This window comes from Lissotriton helveticus, chromosome 7 (assembly GCF_964261635.1).
Source record: "Lissotriton helveticus chromosome 7, aLisHel1.1, whole genome shotgun sequence".
Taxonomy (NCBI): Eukaryota; Metazoa; Chordata; class Amphibia; order Caudata; family Salamandridae; genus Lissotriton; species Lissotriton helveticus.
In genome coordinates this window covers 1871581741-1871599814 of record NC_136068.1, presented here as the reverse complement: position 1 = coordinate 1871599814, position 18074 = coordinate 1871581741, and positions in this window count along the sequence as shown.

Below are 18074 nucleotides of genomic sequence, written 5' to 3'. Positions count from 1 at the left end.
CTCGGTGATCATGGAGACCAAACTCAAGTCTTATTTGAACGGAGGATGACGTTTTTGGAAGGTTCAGCATTTTTTTTTTTATTCTTGTTATTGTTTTGTTCACAAGGCACAAGGTCTTTCCCTTGCATTATCTCCTGGCTATAGGTGAGGAAGTTGAGTATTTTTGCCTTCATGACACTTATAGGAGTAGTCAGGCTTGGGCTGGACAATTGCCTTGCGAGGTTCTTCAATGCCACTTGGATTGTCAAAGCTTTGGCTCCTGCCTCATCTCTATATTTGGAGAATAAACCCTATCTATACATGTGGACCCCTAGATACATATATGAAGTGCCTCTATTAATACTTTTACCCTTTAACTGCTAAAAGCCATCTTGGTATTTTCTGAACCCACGGTGATTGCCCTTGTCTTTGATGAGTTCAGTACCAGTTTGTTTTTGGTGGTGTAAGGAGACAACCAATCGAGTAGTCTCTGCAAGCCAACCTTGGTGAGGCTGAGCAGAGCAAGGTCATCCACATACAGTAAATTGCTAACTCTTACCTCAGCAAGTTTTGGAGGATGAGAGTTGACTTCGTTGAGTGACTCCGACAGGTCGCAAATGAAGAGATTGAAAATAAGGGGCGCCAGCACACATCCTTGTTTCACTCCATGAGATGTTTGTATTTTTCTGGAGATATAAGATCCGTCCCCAAATTTTAGGCACATCAATGTGTTAGTGTATAGCGCTATTATGGCTTGTAGAAGCACTGGTGGAATCCCCCATTTCTGCAGTTTGAGCCATATTCAACTTCGATGTCCACGGTCAAAAGCGGCCTTGAAGTCAACAAAACAGCCATGCATTAGCATTCCTGATGCTCCCACTTTGTCCAACAGGGTAGATATTGCAAGAAAGTTGGTTAAGGTACCTGATTTTGGCACAAATCCTGTCTGGTTATAAGATGTATTTTGTAGCCCAAGCCGCCAGAACTTGAAGGACAATTTGGCATAGTATTTCGATTCCACATCCAATAGAGTAGTCATCCTGTAATTGTTCGGATCTGATCTTTTGCCGCCTTTATAAATCGGGTGTAAATGGCACCATCCCAATATTCTGGTAATAACCTGGTTAGTCCAGTAGTAAGAAAATAAAGGTACCAGTTATTGGGCCCAGAAATCTGTGTCCTGTTTATACGGAGCCTAGGTCAGACCATTTGGCCCAGGAGCTCCATCTGAGCGACCCTCATTTACAATGGGTGCCCATTGAGGCGGTTCTTCATGCTGGAACACCGATTTGGTATTTGTTGCAGATGGCATCCATATGTTTGATTGAGCAGGTTCCTTGGGTGTCCCAACATGTGTTGTACATAGCAATTGGCATAAGACAAGTTGCGGAGCCATAGCTGGAGGTTTGGCCAGTGGACATTCTTCCTTTTCTGCTTTTTCAAAATGGGTTGTTAGAAAGGATATCCATTCGGCTTCAGAGATGTTAGCGCTACTTTGTCCTCCTTGTTTATGTGTTTTTGAATTCACCTTCACCAGAAAGATTTTGGGTTGTGTATTTTACTTGCATGTATCAGTTTTAACCAGAACTGTTCTGAGCTCTTGTTTTTCTTTAGGAATATTACTTGTCGAAGTGCTTTTCGAGCTTGCCTAAATGTATTGAATATGTGATCTTTCCCCGGGGGCCTACATGCTAGTCTTAGCACACTATTGTGTATTAATTTTAATTTCTTAATTTCAGCTGTTGTCATCGTTAAATTACCTTTTTTGGTCTTTCGGGTGGTACGTGGGAAGTTTTTAAGCAGTTCCCATGGGAAGAGTTCCCATACTGTAGTTAGCAGGAATACGTTGATGCTCATTGAACCTTGCAGGGCTCAGCATTTGGTAATTATTGTTGGTATAATAGGATCTGACTATTTCAACATTTTGAGGTTTTCAGTGTGAATTCCTCCTGAGGTCAGGCTTGTCGCAGCGCGCCGTGCCATGTGGAATTACATAGTAATCACTTGAGGAAGAGGATCGCTGTCTCCTCATGCAGCTATGATGTAATTCTCGATCAAAGGGAGAATTTCCTTGTTGCAGATGGTGTAATCTAGAAAGGATTGAGTACAACCATTAGATCTTGTCCACTTTGGTGGACTATCCATGGTGAAACAACCTTTCAGAATTGTGTAATCCTGAACACTGATTTGTAGCACCATGTATTCACCAAGGTTGCTATGTTTGCGCCAAAATATATGGCCAAGGTGCATCATTCTCTTCAGGAAGTTCTTGAAAGAGGTTTGGATTATAGGTGCCAGATATTAAGCACACTGTACTTCTGTGATTACTTAGCAGGTTAAACAAAATCTTGATTAGGTGGATGAACTTGGACTTGAACATACTGAGAGACCGGGTTGAATACCAGTTCAATTGTGGTTCCCCGTCCAGGGCCGCTGGCAGCCATGCCCAGTCAATCGCCGTGGTTTTAGACTCCTCTATTTCAGGGCGGGTAGCCCTTCCTGGGGATCAGCCTTCAGATGAGCTTAGTATTGAAAAAGTTGGTGGTCCAGATTTATCTAGTGAGGCCGGGGAATTTGCAAGAACCGATGGATACTGTGGTTCTGTTTTGGGAACTATTTTAATGCCCCTTTGTTAAATAGGTGAGACCTTAATAATACATGCTCCTTAATTGCTACAGTTGAATAAGTAATTAACGTTTGTTCGGTTACTTCTAATGGATTTAAATTCAATTGAAATGATATAACTAGATTCAATATGACGCAATTCAGAGGTAGATTTGAAAAGTTTCAGGATGTTCCCTCTGTTCAAGGTATCGTGTGGTCCTTGAGTGAGGTATTCAGTAATAAATAACAACAAAGCTTTTAGGTTTGTTGTACTAGGATTCTGGCCATGCTTGTGTCCCACTGTTTCCTCTCGAGGTTGGTAGTCCACTGTATTGGGGGGGTGTTTACCCATTTGTGTTATCCGGATTCTTTAGCAGTGTTATCTGAAAATTCTCTTTGCCTCTTGACCTGTATTCATCCTCATACTGTTCTGTGGCTTCCATGTTTTAGTTCTCCTTTGGTGTATTTGCCATATTTGTTGGGGTTGTCAAATTTTCTAGTCCGGTATTGACGGTATAAGGTAATGGTGTTGACTTAGTTACCTTTTCCAGCTCGTCTAAAATCAAGGGCTGTAGATTCTTTGCTGAAACCTCAACCCTGGCCCCCGGTGGATCCTTGGGGTCTTTGCAGTGGGTGGATGCCAATGGCACCTTGCTAATTGGGTCTATTATTGATTGTGAAGGTGATTTTTGTGACGGTGGGGGATTGCTGCAAAAAATTGCAGAGCTGATTGAGCCAAGTTGTATGTTACCCTTTTTCTGTGTGGGGAAGATCACTGATCATGTTTTGAGTCACTGTGCTGCATTTATTGTGTTTTTTCATAGTCTCTTTCTTTCCCTTTTGCTCAGATGTTGAATTTGAGTGGATTTACTTGTTATTTCCATCCCTGGGTCGACGTCTCAGATTTCAGTACTTTGCGTTGTCTCGGACATCATCAATGGTTCTATTTTTGACATAATTTTATTCTTATTATTTAATTTAGTAATTTGGAAAATACCATACTCCTTGGGTGCCGCTTGATTGTCTGGGGACGGAACTGCAGCTGGAGCGTCGGTTGGTCGAATGTTGATTTTTACTGGTGAAACATTGTGTCCTTTACAAGGTTTGTTATGGTTTATGCTTTGATCTTTGGCTTTCTGAGTAGTTAAATTGGTTGAATGTGAGCATAAGAGGTTGGCCTGCGGACCTGATGGTGTTTCCTCTTTCTGTCAGGACCAAGGGGAGGAAATGAGAAGCGAAGCTATCGATTATTGATGAGCAGCAGCATATTGCTTGGTTCAAGTTGACTTTGGATTGTGCTTTCGTAATTAAGGTGTTCAAGCCTTCAAGTTTATTGTTGATCCCTGCTGTATATACTGCTAGTGTATTTAAAAGATCTGAATGATAGTTTAATGCAGACACTGTAGATTGTAAGGTTTGTAAGACCTGGGGCCAGACAGGAGTGGGTACCAACGCTGCTGAGTCGTGACCTTCAATCGTGTATTTTGTCTTGTTAAATTCTGTCTTAAAGAAAGATAAATCCAAAAGAGAGCGATCATTAGGCTCTCCTGACTTGGTTTCAGGGGATTCATAATGGTCCATGGCAAGAGGCGTCATTGGCGTTAGTGGTTTGATGTTTATCTTGTTTCCAGGAGAACCTATGTTGTTAATGTGAAAGCTGGTCTCCTGCAGTGAAGGTGATCTCAGGTTGATGGGAGAACACATCGCTTGAAATAGTTATTGGCAATGAGCTTTGTACCTTATTTGACTGATGGACTTGCTGCGAAAAAAAAGCATGCCTGCTGACCGAATAACTGATCTTAGCCTATTTTTTCTAGGAGTAGAAAATTCATCCCTTGTAAGGTGGCCATCTGGCGACTTGGTGGTGACCAGGTTACGGGCTGTTCGTGAATCAAGACCTGCACTTTAATTTGAACTGGGTCTGTATTCAGAGGTGTATGAAAGGGATGGACTGGTGGGAATGGTGTTTCATTGGAGTTGGTTAAGGCTTGGGCTTTGGTTCCATCTTTCTTGAAGAAATCCCTGGAGTCCTCTTTTTTGCGTCATTAATTGTTTCATATTGCTTTTTATGCTGTTGGGTTAAAGGCACTAGGGGTTTTGTTGTTTCCGTGTCAGACTTGCAGCCTAGGGGACCAGATCCCTGTTCAGAGTACTGCAGGTGGGGAGGCGGGTGATGGCGCTGATAAGAGGGGTAGTACCGTCTCTAATTCCGCAACTGATTTTATAAGTTTTTTGTTCAATTTCTTGCAAGTTTTTGCTAGTTCTTTCCTAAGCCTTTCGTACCGCATTGTAGTATAACTGTAACTTGGGATGGCTACTCCATCCTTCATCCTTGTCTTCTTTGTAGGTCAGAAATTGTCAACATTACTCTTATATATTGTTGGTTTTAGCCCCAGTGGACGGCTGCCAGACTCCACTTTGTTTCGGGCTACTCCTACTGCCCTCTATGACCTCTCCCTTGCCCGCCCTCCTGTGCAGAAAAAAGGTGGGTGAGGGGGTTGGGGAGGGGTGCGGTGTGTAAATGCAGTGCCGGGCTGGTGCAAGGTTGTGGCCTCTGTGGTTTAGTGGTTGGGGCCGCTAGGTCGGCGGACTAACAACTATGTGCGGCCTTATAAGCAACACCAGCCTGGCTCCTATGGTCAAGTCACCACCCATGCCTTAATGTCCCACAAGAAAGGGTAAGATAAGGCAGGGCAGGGGAGGCAAACCAAGGTGGGCGGCAGCGCGGGGACGTGCACCGTAGAGCAGTGTGGAAGGTACGCAGCGCAACACTGCTTGCGGGCACCTGATGTTCTTGCGGTGCCGACATGCGCAAGGATAACACAGTCCACACCCCCCTCACCGCCACTGCCCGAACTCGGCTTACCTCTCACCGCCTCTCACCATCGGACCCACTCACACTCACAAGGAGAGGGAATGGTGAGCAGAGTGTTGGGAGCCAAGAGCAGGGGGAGCGGGGAAGCAAGAGGGACTGCTGCCGCCATACCAACCTGTGTGGCTTGACCCTACTCAACCTCTCAGCTTAACACCTCTGCTCTTCAAAACGCACAAATGTTTTAAAGCTAATTTGTCTGATGAATGGAGTTTTTTTTATTGATGATATTGCATGTACCGCTGTTTTTGTCCCATGTGGCTATTACAAAGGGGGAAAACAAATGGCAGTCAGATGAGGATGGAGATATAAATCTACCATATTGTGAGCCCTGCAATGCACTTTAATCCTGTATATTTATTAATTGCTATAGCTATTTTTAGGGACCGTTTTTACAGTTCATACTTTTTATGCCAGTAAATGTATTGTATATGCACTTTTATGGTCTATGATGACCAAAATAAAGTTTAGGAATGCAATGGAATGGATTTTCTTTTGAATTATTTGCCCAAAAGGAATTTTAACAAAGAAGACTAAGTCAACATCTAAGAAAAAATTTAGGATTACTGGGAACTATTGAGGGCTAAGATTGGTACAGGGTTTTCCATATTCAAGTATCTACAATTGGTTTCCTGGTTCAACGCAGAAAAAGGGGAAATAAGAGGGTACTGGCACATTGAACGCCTGTGTCAATCAGTGCAGCCAATTAAGAAAGAGATATCAGTGTGGTACAATCATTGATTAGAAGCTGAATATCGCAAAGGGTCTCGTGAGCTGGGCTTTTAGCGCTGGGGCTCTGTGACGTGTGGAGGGTGTGGAACTCCCGCAGGATACAATATACCCACACATCCGCGGCTCACCACAGCCACTCGCGGATAGACTTGATTCTGATGCCTGCCACAGACTGCCAGCTGGTGTCCGGGGTCGAAATTCTAGCCCGAGGAATCTCTGATCACTCCACGTCGTTGTCCGCATTGGTTCCCCATCCACTGGTCCCCGGCATACATGGCGCCTCAACGTGTGCTACAGGACAGGACCCCAACCTTGTAGACTCCCTGGGCCATGAACTCCGACATTACTTCTGCGCTAATGTCGGATCGGTCCCTTCACAGGGAACACTCTGGGAGGCGAGCAAGGCAGTGATCCGGGGGGTCGCCAGGGGGCTTGTCCATGCCAAACGCACGGCCCAGTCGGCCCAGCTGGCACAGTTGGAGCCCAGAACCGTCTGCTTAGAACAGGCCCAGCCGGAGACAGATGCGGCTGATTCCTCCAGACAACAGGCTCTGTTTCAGGATGAGATCCAGTGGATTTCCCTAGAATTGGGCCAAATTCTCTGGTGATCTTCGGTGGCCTGTTTCTACGATGGGGCGACAAAAACGGGAAACTGCTTCATATTCTGATCTCCTACCCTAGGGCCCATCCTATTATCCCCAAGATCCGCACGGTCCATGGGACCTGCCAGATGACCTCCCAGGCCATTATGAGGCCCTTTATGGTGCACGTCCCCCCCGCGCCTCCCTTTCGGACTTGATGGCGGATTCGAGAATCTGCTTGCCCTGCCTTCCTAAAGAAACAGCGGATACCCTTGATGGTCCTCTCACTCCAGAAGAAATCCATGGGGCCATCACCCTGCTGTACTCCTGCAAAATGCCTGGGCCAGATGGATTTCCTCAGGAATACTATTCGATGTTCCGTGAGGAATTGGTGCCCCACTTAGTGGAGCTCTTCCGACAGGTGGTAGACGTCGGATCCTTTCCACCCGAATCAGACGTGACGACTATCGTGGTCATCCCAAAGACACATCCACCCTCCTTAGATTGTTCCGACTTTCGGCCCATTTCCCTGATTAATACTGATGTTAAGATTTTTGCCACCGCCATTGCCCAGAGACTCCGTCCCCTCCTGAATGACCTGGTCCACCCTGATCAGTGCGGCTTCATACCGGCTAGGGGTACCCGATACTGCATCCGCCGCCTTCATCTCGCCATGGCCCACCGGCATCTGCTCCCCCCTCTCTGGCCCTTCTCCCTCGGGACTTTGAGAAGGCCTTCGGCACGGTGGACTGGGGATACCTGAGGGACGTCCTGAAGAAGATGGGTTTTGGCCTCCCCTTTTGCCGTCTATTCCGGGTCCTATATAGTAGCCCCAAAGCCCAAGTGCTCGTTAACGGAAGACTCTCCAATCCGTTCCCGATCTGTAGGGGCACCCGCCAGGGCTTCCCTTTCTCCCCACTCCTATTCGCGTTAGCGATGGAGCCCCTGGCAGAGCTTATACGCCAAGACCCCTTGATCCACGGGTGGCAATGGGATCGGAGCCAGGCGGACAAAATTACCTTGTATGCAGACGACGTGTTGCTCTACTTGGAAGACCCGGAACAGTCCGGCACAGGTCCTTGAGAGCCCTTTTGGCCTTTGAGCAAGTCTCGGGTCTCCGCCTCAACCCGGTAAAGTCCACGTTGATCCCCCTCCATTCCGCACGCCCCTGCTTTGACTGGCTGGCGGTGATCCCCCTCCTGTGCCTGTCCTTCAAGTATCTAGGTGTGTTGGTGACCCTCCTGCCTGAACTAGAGTGAACACTCAACATCGCCCCCCTGGTTACCCGGATGAAGACGGATCTTCGAAACTGGCAGTCCCTTCCCCTGAACCCGCTAGGAGGAAGTGCGCTTTTTAAGATGATGATCCTCCCCCGCTTCCTCTATATTTTACAAAATACTTCTAATCCCATCACAAGCAGCTGGTTTGCGGGGATTGGACAGCATGCTTATCCGGTTCCTGTGGGGGAGGGGACGATCACGACTGTCCCTGGCCCACTGCCGAATTCCCCCCTTTGACAGTGGTATTGGAGTCACCAACCAGTACCCCTATCACCTAGCCACCAAACTTTTTGTGATTCATGATGGTTCGCGGGTGGCTGGTCTGTCCCCGCCTATCTCATTGAACTCACTGTCCTCGAGTTCCCACGACTGCAGGGATTCCTCCATGGTTCCCCGGTGCCACTAGACATGCCCTCCATCACCAGATCGGCCATTCTGGCCTGGCGTGCCACACTCCGTCTGGTGCACTGGGACCAGAAACTGACTCGACAAATGCCCCTCTGTTGTGGCACCTGGCTGAGGGAGGCCTCCACCCTGGAGGGGTTCCGCCGTTGGGACCTGGTGGGAATATCCCTCCTAGGAGATGTGTGGGTGGGAGACCATGTCCGCTCCTTCTCTGACCTGCAACAGCGACACTCACTCCAACACTCCCAATTTTACAAATACCTACAGCTACGCCATGCCCTCCACGCCCACCTCCCCCTACCTACCTCCCTTCCAGAGTTTAGTCCCCTGGAGGTCCAAGTCATGATGGGTGATCTGGGGAGGGAAGGGGCTTCCCGAATATACCGAGCTCTGGTTAATAATTCCACCACATCGCCTCAGGGAACGATGGGAGGGTTGGCTGGGCCCCTTGGACGAAGCAGACTGGCGCGATGCCCTTATGGTGCCCAAGACCCTAACCACATCTACGAAAGTACGACTGGTCCAGCTTTACTTCCTTCATGCGGCCTATTTGACGCCGGCCCGTCTCTTCCGCGCAGGTGCTAGATCCTCCCCGGCCTCTCCCCGGTGCTCCGGCACCCCGGCCCATTTCTACCATTATGGTGTGGCTGTGTCCAGCCTTGGAGTAGTGCTGGAGAGGGGTAGAGGGAGAACCTACGTGTACACTGGGCTGGGTGGTTCCTCATGACCCCAAATATCTGCTGCTTTTAGGAGTTTGCTGGACTGGACGGCTCCCGAGCTGATAAGCGCTTTTTGGGCACGGCTCTGGCGGTGGCATCACGGGACATTTCAGCCAAATGGTCGCAGATGGAGGCGCCAGCACTGGTGAAATGGAGGAAGGGGGTGGACTAGTGTGGGACACAGGAGGAAAGTGTATTTGAGGCCCGAGGCTCCCCAGAGCTCTTCCATAAAGTATTGGACAAATGGTTTGGCTTGTTACCATAGTGATGAACTTGTTATGCCACTGGGATCGGTGGATACCGGCGCCTTCATCTGCCACTGTTGATATGCTCTGTGATGAAGGGGAGGAGGGCAGAGGGGTCTTAATAGACTATGTGACTCGCTCCGAATGAACTTGTTTTGTATTGAAATTTAATAAAAGTTGATTATCAAAAAAAAAAGAAGCTGAAGATCTGTAAAACCCATCTCCAGAGACCCCACCACACGTCTCAGGTAAACAATCACTTCTATCACAACTGAAGTATTGAATCATGAGTGGATAAGCAAAAAAGAACATGACTTTCTGAACTGTGAAGACCCTAGAATTCCGGTGTTTTACACGATACCAAAAATTCACAAAGGCAAGAATCCTCCCCCAGGTAGACCCACTGTATCGGAAATAGAGTTCTTATTAGAACCCCTGTCAAAATACACTGATTGGTTCCTTCGTCCCCTTGTCACCCAGGTTAAGTCATATATTCAGGACACAAAGCATCTCCTTAACGTTCTCCAAGAAGTCATCTATAATCCAGAGACCACGTACTGGTATGTCTGGATGAGGAAGTTCTTTATACGAGCATTCCACAAGATGAAAGCATCCTGACAATACAAACACTACTAAATCAAGTTACTTGGGACCGGGAAGCCCCAGTACACTGGATTATTACCTTGATGCAACTTGCACTAAAAGAGAACTTCTTCAGATTTGAGGAACAGCTATACCTTCAAGTCCATGGTACATCGATGGGCAGCATGTTTGCACCCAGTATAGCCTGTCTGTACATTCGCCAATTGTAGGATTAATACATCGGGCCCCCAACCCGTTTACAGACAATATAAAAAAAATGGTGGTGCTACATAGACGATATCCTGGTAGTGTGGGAGGGTGACATGACCCTTTTGGAACTATTCCATACATGGTTGAACCAGCGTAATCCACATCCTAAATTCACCATGTCCCATAACCAACACCAGGTTTCCTTCCTTGACATCATCATAAGGGCAGAGAATGGGGGACTAGTGAGTTCCCTATACACAAAACCAACGGATAAGAATAGTCTGTTGCATTGCGATAGCACGCATCCCCAAGCACTAAGGGAGAATCTACATGTAGGGTAATTTCTGCGCATATGTAGAAATTGTTCCAACCTTAGCGAATACAAAACCGAGCCTGATGTATTGACAAAGAAATTGGAAGATCGTTTCTACCCAAAAAGAATCATAGAAAATGCAAACAAAACGATCCCTCAATACACCTAGGGAAGCCCTACTAAAGACACATCAGAGGGAGGAACCTAACACACTCATATGTGTCAGAAGATACATCCTCAAATAATATCAAAAACATAATAAATATAAAATGGCAAATATTAACATCGAACAATTTGAAGTTTGACAAATCTATGTTTTCCTTCATAAGGTACAGGAGTCTAAGAGACGCACTTGTGCATACCAACCTACGGAAGACAAAGAAAATTAATCAGATGACACTGTGGAATCAACCACAGGTTATGGGACACTATCCATGCGGGTCATGTATGGCCTGCGCCTTCACAGAACACACAAAAATAATTGACCCAGGCATGCATCATGCGTGGGAACAAAGATCACAGACAAATTGTAATTCAGACAAAGTGATCTATGTGATCAAGTGCCCATGCCAGTTGTAATACATAGGGATGACTGGGAGAAAGGTCAAGTATGCATAATGGAACACAGAAGTACTAGTAGATCTGTAACTGCCACCAAGTTCACCGCACACTTTGTAGAAAAAGGACATACAGAAAATAACCTGTGGTGGTCGGTGATTTAAAAGGTCAAGGGTGAGAGTGATGTCACAAGAACCTTGTTAGAACGTGAACAGCGATGGGTGTATAGATTACAGACCCACATCTCTGGCCTCAACGATGGAATTCCATGGAACCAACTAAACAAAAAGTAACCACCCTGTAAGCGTTCACACACTTTTCCACCCGAATAACACGATACTAATGGGGGGGGAGAAGCTTATTGTTCGTCTCACAACCCTTATTACCAATCTTCCATGACTGAGGCTATGATCAGGGTATCTCGAGTGTGTTATTAGTACCTATATTGACAGTTACGTCCTATAGAGCACTAGCCACTGTGACCATACATCACGTTTAAATAGATACCTGCAACAATACAAAACTTAAGCTCCATTTGAGCTTCTACATCTACTTCTACTCACTGGTACATTCCCATGATTATCACTGCTCACAGCAAGAGATTGGCAAGTTCGTTATTATTCGAGTTAATACTAACGTCAGAGGCATCAAACACAGCTTGAGTACAGAGCGGAATTGTGATATCAATGAACTTTAAATAAATAAAATAAAATACATGAGTAAATAGGTAATAAAAATGCTAGAAGAGAGGCACACATGTTGAAAGTAGCGTTTCTGACCCTTGAGTGAGGTTTTTACACTGATGTCTGGATTTATATGCATTATAGCTAAATCCATGGATATCCTCTGTCCTTTAGATAAATAGAACTATGGTTCCGAATCTAATAAAGGGAGCAGCAAGGTATAAACAGTTTATAAGCTGAATCTCAGCCCATTAATAAGCAACGCTAAGGTAGTGTCTGCCATATTCAAAAAGGCACAATAAAGTTTATTTGGTTTGAGAGTTCCGATGGTTTCGGTACTACATTACCCAAGATGAACCACGCAGCACTGCGGTGTACGTTGACACGTCCTCTTGGGGGCGTGGCCGCGCTGCTCCGGAAGCGGGCCAATAAGCACAGCCGACGGCTTACACAATGTTTAAAAGAAAGGATTGCGAGTTCAGTAACCACTCCAAGTGGCGGGATCCTCTACTTACTAGGTGATAACACTGGCTAGGACCATTAATGGTGTAAGTACATACCGAATGACGAACAGAAAACTAAGGTATGTTGAAAGTCAGACTACCAAATACTACTGTGAATGTACCCACCCATATGGGCTTTGTTTACTTTCTCCCCTTCCTCCTGACTAATGTTCCCTATTGTATTATCTACACGCCACATTTGTGATCAATCAACAACGCCGAATGTGTAATTTATCCTGTTGGTGTAAATAAAACTCTATCACCGTCAGGGTTTGACTACAGAGCTACCCCATTCACAAAAGGTCCTTCGTAAAGTGGATCCTCTCCCAAATCGGGATAAGCTCAATTATAAGATATTTATCCGTAAGAATGAATGTGTTTTTTAAAGAATCATGAAAGGTAGTTAGAGGGTGCGGTCTGGGACTGTTTTCGTGCCTGTGTATGTATGGATGTATAAACAAAGACTGTTTTTTCTAAACACTATTCACCTAAGAAGCCCTCCTCCTATTTGTGTACAGAAATGAAAGCAAAGCGGGCAGAAGGCTCTAAGGCGTTAAAAGGCTCAAATGTACATATTGGTGCTGGTGCCAAAATTACCCCATCACTGCGCTCCTACTTCAAGGTTATCCCACAAGTGCTGCATCTTAAAGAGGACTTTATCCCGGATCAGCCTACTCCCCTGGGGGCTAAAACTCTGGATTTAAGTGGAGCTGCTATGGAGGAGTTCCCTTCTGTGGCCCCTGAGGATGGTCTTAGCTTGGGCGAAGTCCAAGTCAAAGACTTTGACATAATCGTAATGCACAAATATGGACGCTGCTGCAATAAGCTCAGTGCCATTGGGAGGGGTATTTGTGGGCTCAGAGGACATGGCAGCAGAGAAAATACTGGAATTGGCTAGTGCTCAGGTAGAGCCTTTGCAGGCGGCTACCGATACCCTCCCTCTCTGCAGTCTATGTTTCTAGCATTGACCAGTGACATTAAAAATGGTTTTGAAGCATCTAAAGCTAACCAACTAGAGATAAGGAATTGCTGTGAGTCCCTTGACAACAAGATAGACGACCTCTATGCAAGAACATCAGCCCTTGAAGAGACTGTGGCGGGTCTGTCGTTACATCTAGAACAGGCCAAAAGTGACATCATTAAGCACAAGAAAGAAGATCTTTTAATTGCTGAGAGGATGGAAATTCTTGAAAACAACTCTAGACGTAGTAATCTACGTATTTTGAATGTCCCTGAGGGAAGTGAAGAGTCTGACATTAAGGTGTATGTGGTCTCTCTTATAAAAGAAGCTTTGAATTTGGAGGAATCATCTCAAGATCTGGCCAAAGACATTCAACGGATTCATAGAGATCCCTTTAGGAAGAATCCTAATAGAGACAAACCCCGTAAAATTCTTGTGAATTTTCACACGTATACCCTTAAAGAAAATATTCTTACAGCGGCATTGAAGCACAAAATTCTGGCAGGGAAAGGGTTCAACTTTCAAGTTAGATCAGACCTTTCAAGGGCTACTCTTGAGAAGCAATGGGAACTTGGTAGGCGCCTAGACGCTTTCAGAAGTGCAGGCGCATCAGCTCAGCTTAAGTTACCTGCTTCACTTAGAATAATGTACAACAATAAAATGTTTAATATTAGGTCAGTACAAGAGGCAGATGAATTACTGCTTAATATTGGAGGGCCTAAGGGTGGTGTGAAGGGTTCTACTTGCTGAGGGTTTTCTATCTATTGCTCCCTTCTAGTATTCTTTAGAGGTTCCTTTTTTTTTCTTCTTCTTTCTCTCTTTTCCCTTTGTCTAAATAGGCAAGAAGCAAGAGGCAGCAATAACTCTATGAAGATAATAGTTAAGGGAAAGAAAATAAAGGAATAAATATAAGAAAATACAAGAAAAGGAAGGGAAAGAGAAGCAAAGAGAGGGAAGAAAAAAGGAAGAAGATAACAAGAAAAAATGTTTCTTCTTGCTCTATTTTGCGCTATCTCATTTGGAAATTAAAATAAAATAGAAAAAAAAATGGGGCGAGCACACAGGTTAGATTGCAGGGATAGCATGTTTAAAATTTGGTCCAGCTTGGTAACCGCTACTTCACTGTAATTTCAAGCAGGTTGTTACCTTGGGAGTTTTCGAGTTTACATTTACACTTAGCACAATGGGAGTCTTGGGTCGGGGCACTATCTTTTGGACTAGTTCCGGATAGATAGGGCAAGGGTTTCCCAGGGGAGGGTGGAGGGTAGCCTAGGGCACGGGGGAGGTGGGGCGGGGAGAAGTAAAACAAAAAACCTAATTTCTGATAAGTTTCTGGATTGTTGTTGGTTAAGAGTTTTTGGTTGTAGTTTGGCAATTTTCTGCCTACTGCAGAGTTTTTGGCTTGTGGTGGCCGTATGTGTTTGGGGTATGAAATTGTTGCTTCCTTATGAGTAATGTGAAAGTAGTCTCCTGGAATGTGAATGGCCTCCGCACCAGACCTAGGTCAGACAAGATCATACAGTATTTGCGTGATCTGGATGCGCATGTCATCATTCTCCAGGAGACCCACTTGACTGAGGCGGAAGTACTCTTATTGGGAAAGAAAAATAGGTGGATTGATTTTTCTATCTCTACCTCTCAATCTTCTAGTAATAGAGGAGTGACAATTATCTTTAAAAAACCTCTACAAGTTAGATTAGTGTCAAAAATAGCAGACCCAGGTGGCAGATGGGTCATTGCCTCAGTGTTAATAGCAGGTTCACCAATTACGGTAGTGGGCTATTATGGAACTAATATTGACGATCCATCTGTACTAAAGTCTACTTTTTCACATTTGTTGTCTTTCCCCGAACCAACGATTCTGGCTGGAGATTTTAATATAGTGCTGGACCCTCGTTTAGACAAAACCCCAAACAGCCGACCTTTGTCTCTTTCAAAAACAAGGGTGTTTCTACTTAGGTCTACGAAGCAGTACGGGCTTGTCAATATCTGGAGGAACAGGGTTGAAAATAAGCAGGGGGTCTCTTTTCGAAACCAGAAATACCACCATCAGTCTAGGATTGACTTTGTTCTAATTAATCAGCGTTTCGTCGAATATGTGAAAAAGATTCTATATCTTCCATCTCACCTATCGGATCATTCGGCCATCCTGATGGAACTTGGTGGGTTTCCTAAGATGTCTAGGTCTTGGACGTTTGATCGCTCGCTCCTATCAGCAGCAGACGATATATCCTCTTTACTGATTGAAACACAGCTCTTTATATAGACCAATGTAGGATCAGCTGCCCCGGGGATAGTTTGGGATGCTCTTAAGGCCTTTTTAAGAGGCCTTATCACAAATAAGGTCTCATATCGAAGGAAGTAGTGTCCATAGAGGCAGAAATGTTGGTAGTGCAAGAGGAAATAGATCAAGTTTCATCTGGTATTTCTACTCAAGCTCTCGATAGTAAGTTGCTATCTTTGAAAGCACAATTGGGGTCTGAGCTGAATCAACGCCTGCAGGAGAAATGGGAGGCTAGCAAGATAGCTCATTTCCAATTTGGAGAGGGGGCGGGTAAATTGCTGGCCTGGAAGGCCAGAACCGACGGGCTCGTAATAACATCGAGTCCATAGTCCAGGATAACACACGGTACTAATCGGATGGGGATATTAGGAGAATCTTCAGAGACTTCTTTTAAAACATCTACCATGAGGATAAAATATTGGATAAAGAAACTATTGACAACTCGCTGGATAAGATGTCCCTTCCATCCCGATTCCATGAGCAACAGGCCTCTCTGAATGCTAGCATAACGGAGGGGGAGGTTAGGGCCCCCATCCTTAATAGTCGTAAGTGGAAGGCTGCTGGCCCAGATGGACTACCAGATGAGATCTATAGGGTCCTGGAGCATGCAGTCGTCCCTTTTCTAACTAGGTTATTTAACCAAATCTTGAAGGATGGAACATCTCCACCTGTTTCCTGGGATAGTGCTTCGATAACCATAATTTTAAAACCAGGGAAATCAGCACTAACCTGTGGATCATACAGGCCTATATCCATCTTGAACGGGGACTACAAGATTTTTGCTTCGGTTCTTGCGAAGAGGCAAGGTTTAGTAGCACCAGGTGTTTTGCATCAGGACCAAAGGGGGTTTGTGAAGGGCCGCCAATTGTACGAGCTAACCTATGATTTGATAGGGGCTATAGATATAGCAACAGCGCATTCACTCCCTCTGGCAGTCTTAACACTTGATGCAACCAAGGCATTCCACAGGGTGAACTAGGCATACCTGTCGGGGGTCTTGGATAAGTTTAATATTGGAGAGAACTTTGGTCGTGCTGTAAGACTTTTATATTCTAAGCCTTCTGCCTGCATGTTGGTGAATGGCAAATCGTCGGATTCCTTTCCTATTACTAGGGGAACTCGTCAGGGTTGCCCTCCTTCCCCTCTATTGTTCGATCTATCCATAGAGCCATTCGCCCAGCGGTTGAGGGAAGAGGAGACTATGAAGCCATTTGTCTTTGAAGGGGGAAAGGAAAGTGGCTTTATATGCCGACAACATTTTATTATTTTCCTCAGATATAAGTTCAGCCTTTTCAGCAGCCGTTAATCTTGCTTTAGAATTTGGTGAAATATCTGTCTACGAGGTTAATGCCTCCAAGACTGAGGTAATGATCTGGAACGGTAATGATAGTGTATTGGAGGTACAGCCTACTTCTAGTCGTCGGTATTTGGGTCTGAATATAATCAAAGACATTAATAAAATTGCAATAGTTAATTCCACTAATGTTGCAAGGGAATGTTGTAATCTCATGCAAACCTGGTCTCATCTTCCGAGTTAATTTGGTTAAGATGACTATCTTGCCAAATGTGTCATTTCTTTTCAATACTATACCTCTTTTTTTTTTACCCAACAGGTAACAGGTAACAGGTAACAGGTAACAGGTAACAGGCAACAGGTAACAGGTAAAATGTATTATGTATAGTTAATTAAAACCAGTACAAAACTTTTGTATTTAAAAAGATTTCTTAAAATGTAGTAACATATGTATAACTAAACACAAAGGAAGGTCCCAGGGCAAAGTTTCAAGACCCTAACTTCTAAACCCCTGACTCTAAATGACATCAACAAAAATTAGCAGTGAGTCTAAATAAACCAAATATGTGCCCAAATAGACAACAGAAAAGGGAAAAAGTTACCACTGGAAACGAGTTCCCATCAGTCCACCATCGAGACCGCCCTTCATCATCTGGGATCTCTTGTATAGATCAAGGTTCTAAGGAAACCTCTGCTGACCTGGCAGGTGATATAGCCAAGTCAGTGGGAGTCCCAACTGCTATACCACAGAAGTAAAGATGGTGTGTTTAGTGGGGAACTGAATAGCAGTGCTTCAAAAAAGTGTAAGTGAAAAAGAAGAAAAAGGTTCTAAAATTAGGTCGTGATCAGGAAAAAGAACAGCTTTAATATATATCCTCACACTCCTAAATCAATAAAAACAGTGCAATTAGCAGTGTAACAAATGACCGCTAAAGTAAGATTTAAGGTCGACATGTTTCTGCAGTCACTGGAGCCTATATATCTCCTGCTGCTTCTTCAGGACCATTAGTGCTACTGCTATGTAAAAATTAAGACCATATCACCTGATAAGTGTATGTGTACTCGTCTTCCCGTCCTGGACAGAAAAATGAAGGAAGTATATAAGGGTACATATAGAATAAACAGTTTAAAAATTATGTAATAAGCAACAAACATGATTGTGCCTACGTTGTAGAACTATGCAATTAGTACTCCAAAGGCCATAGAGAATTATTGGCCAATGTATAGACAAATGCAGTTTATCTCAATTCAAAATTCCCAATTAACTCA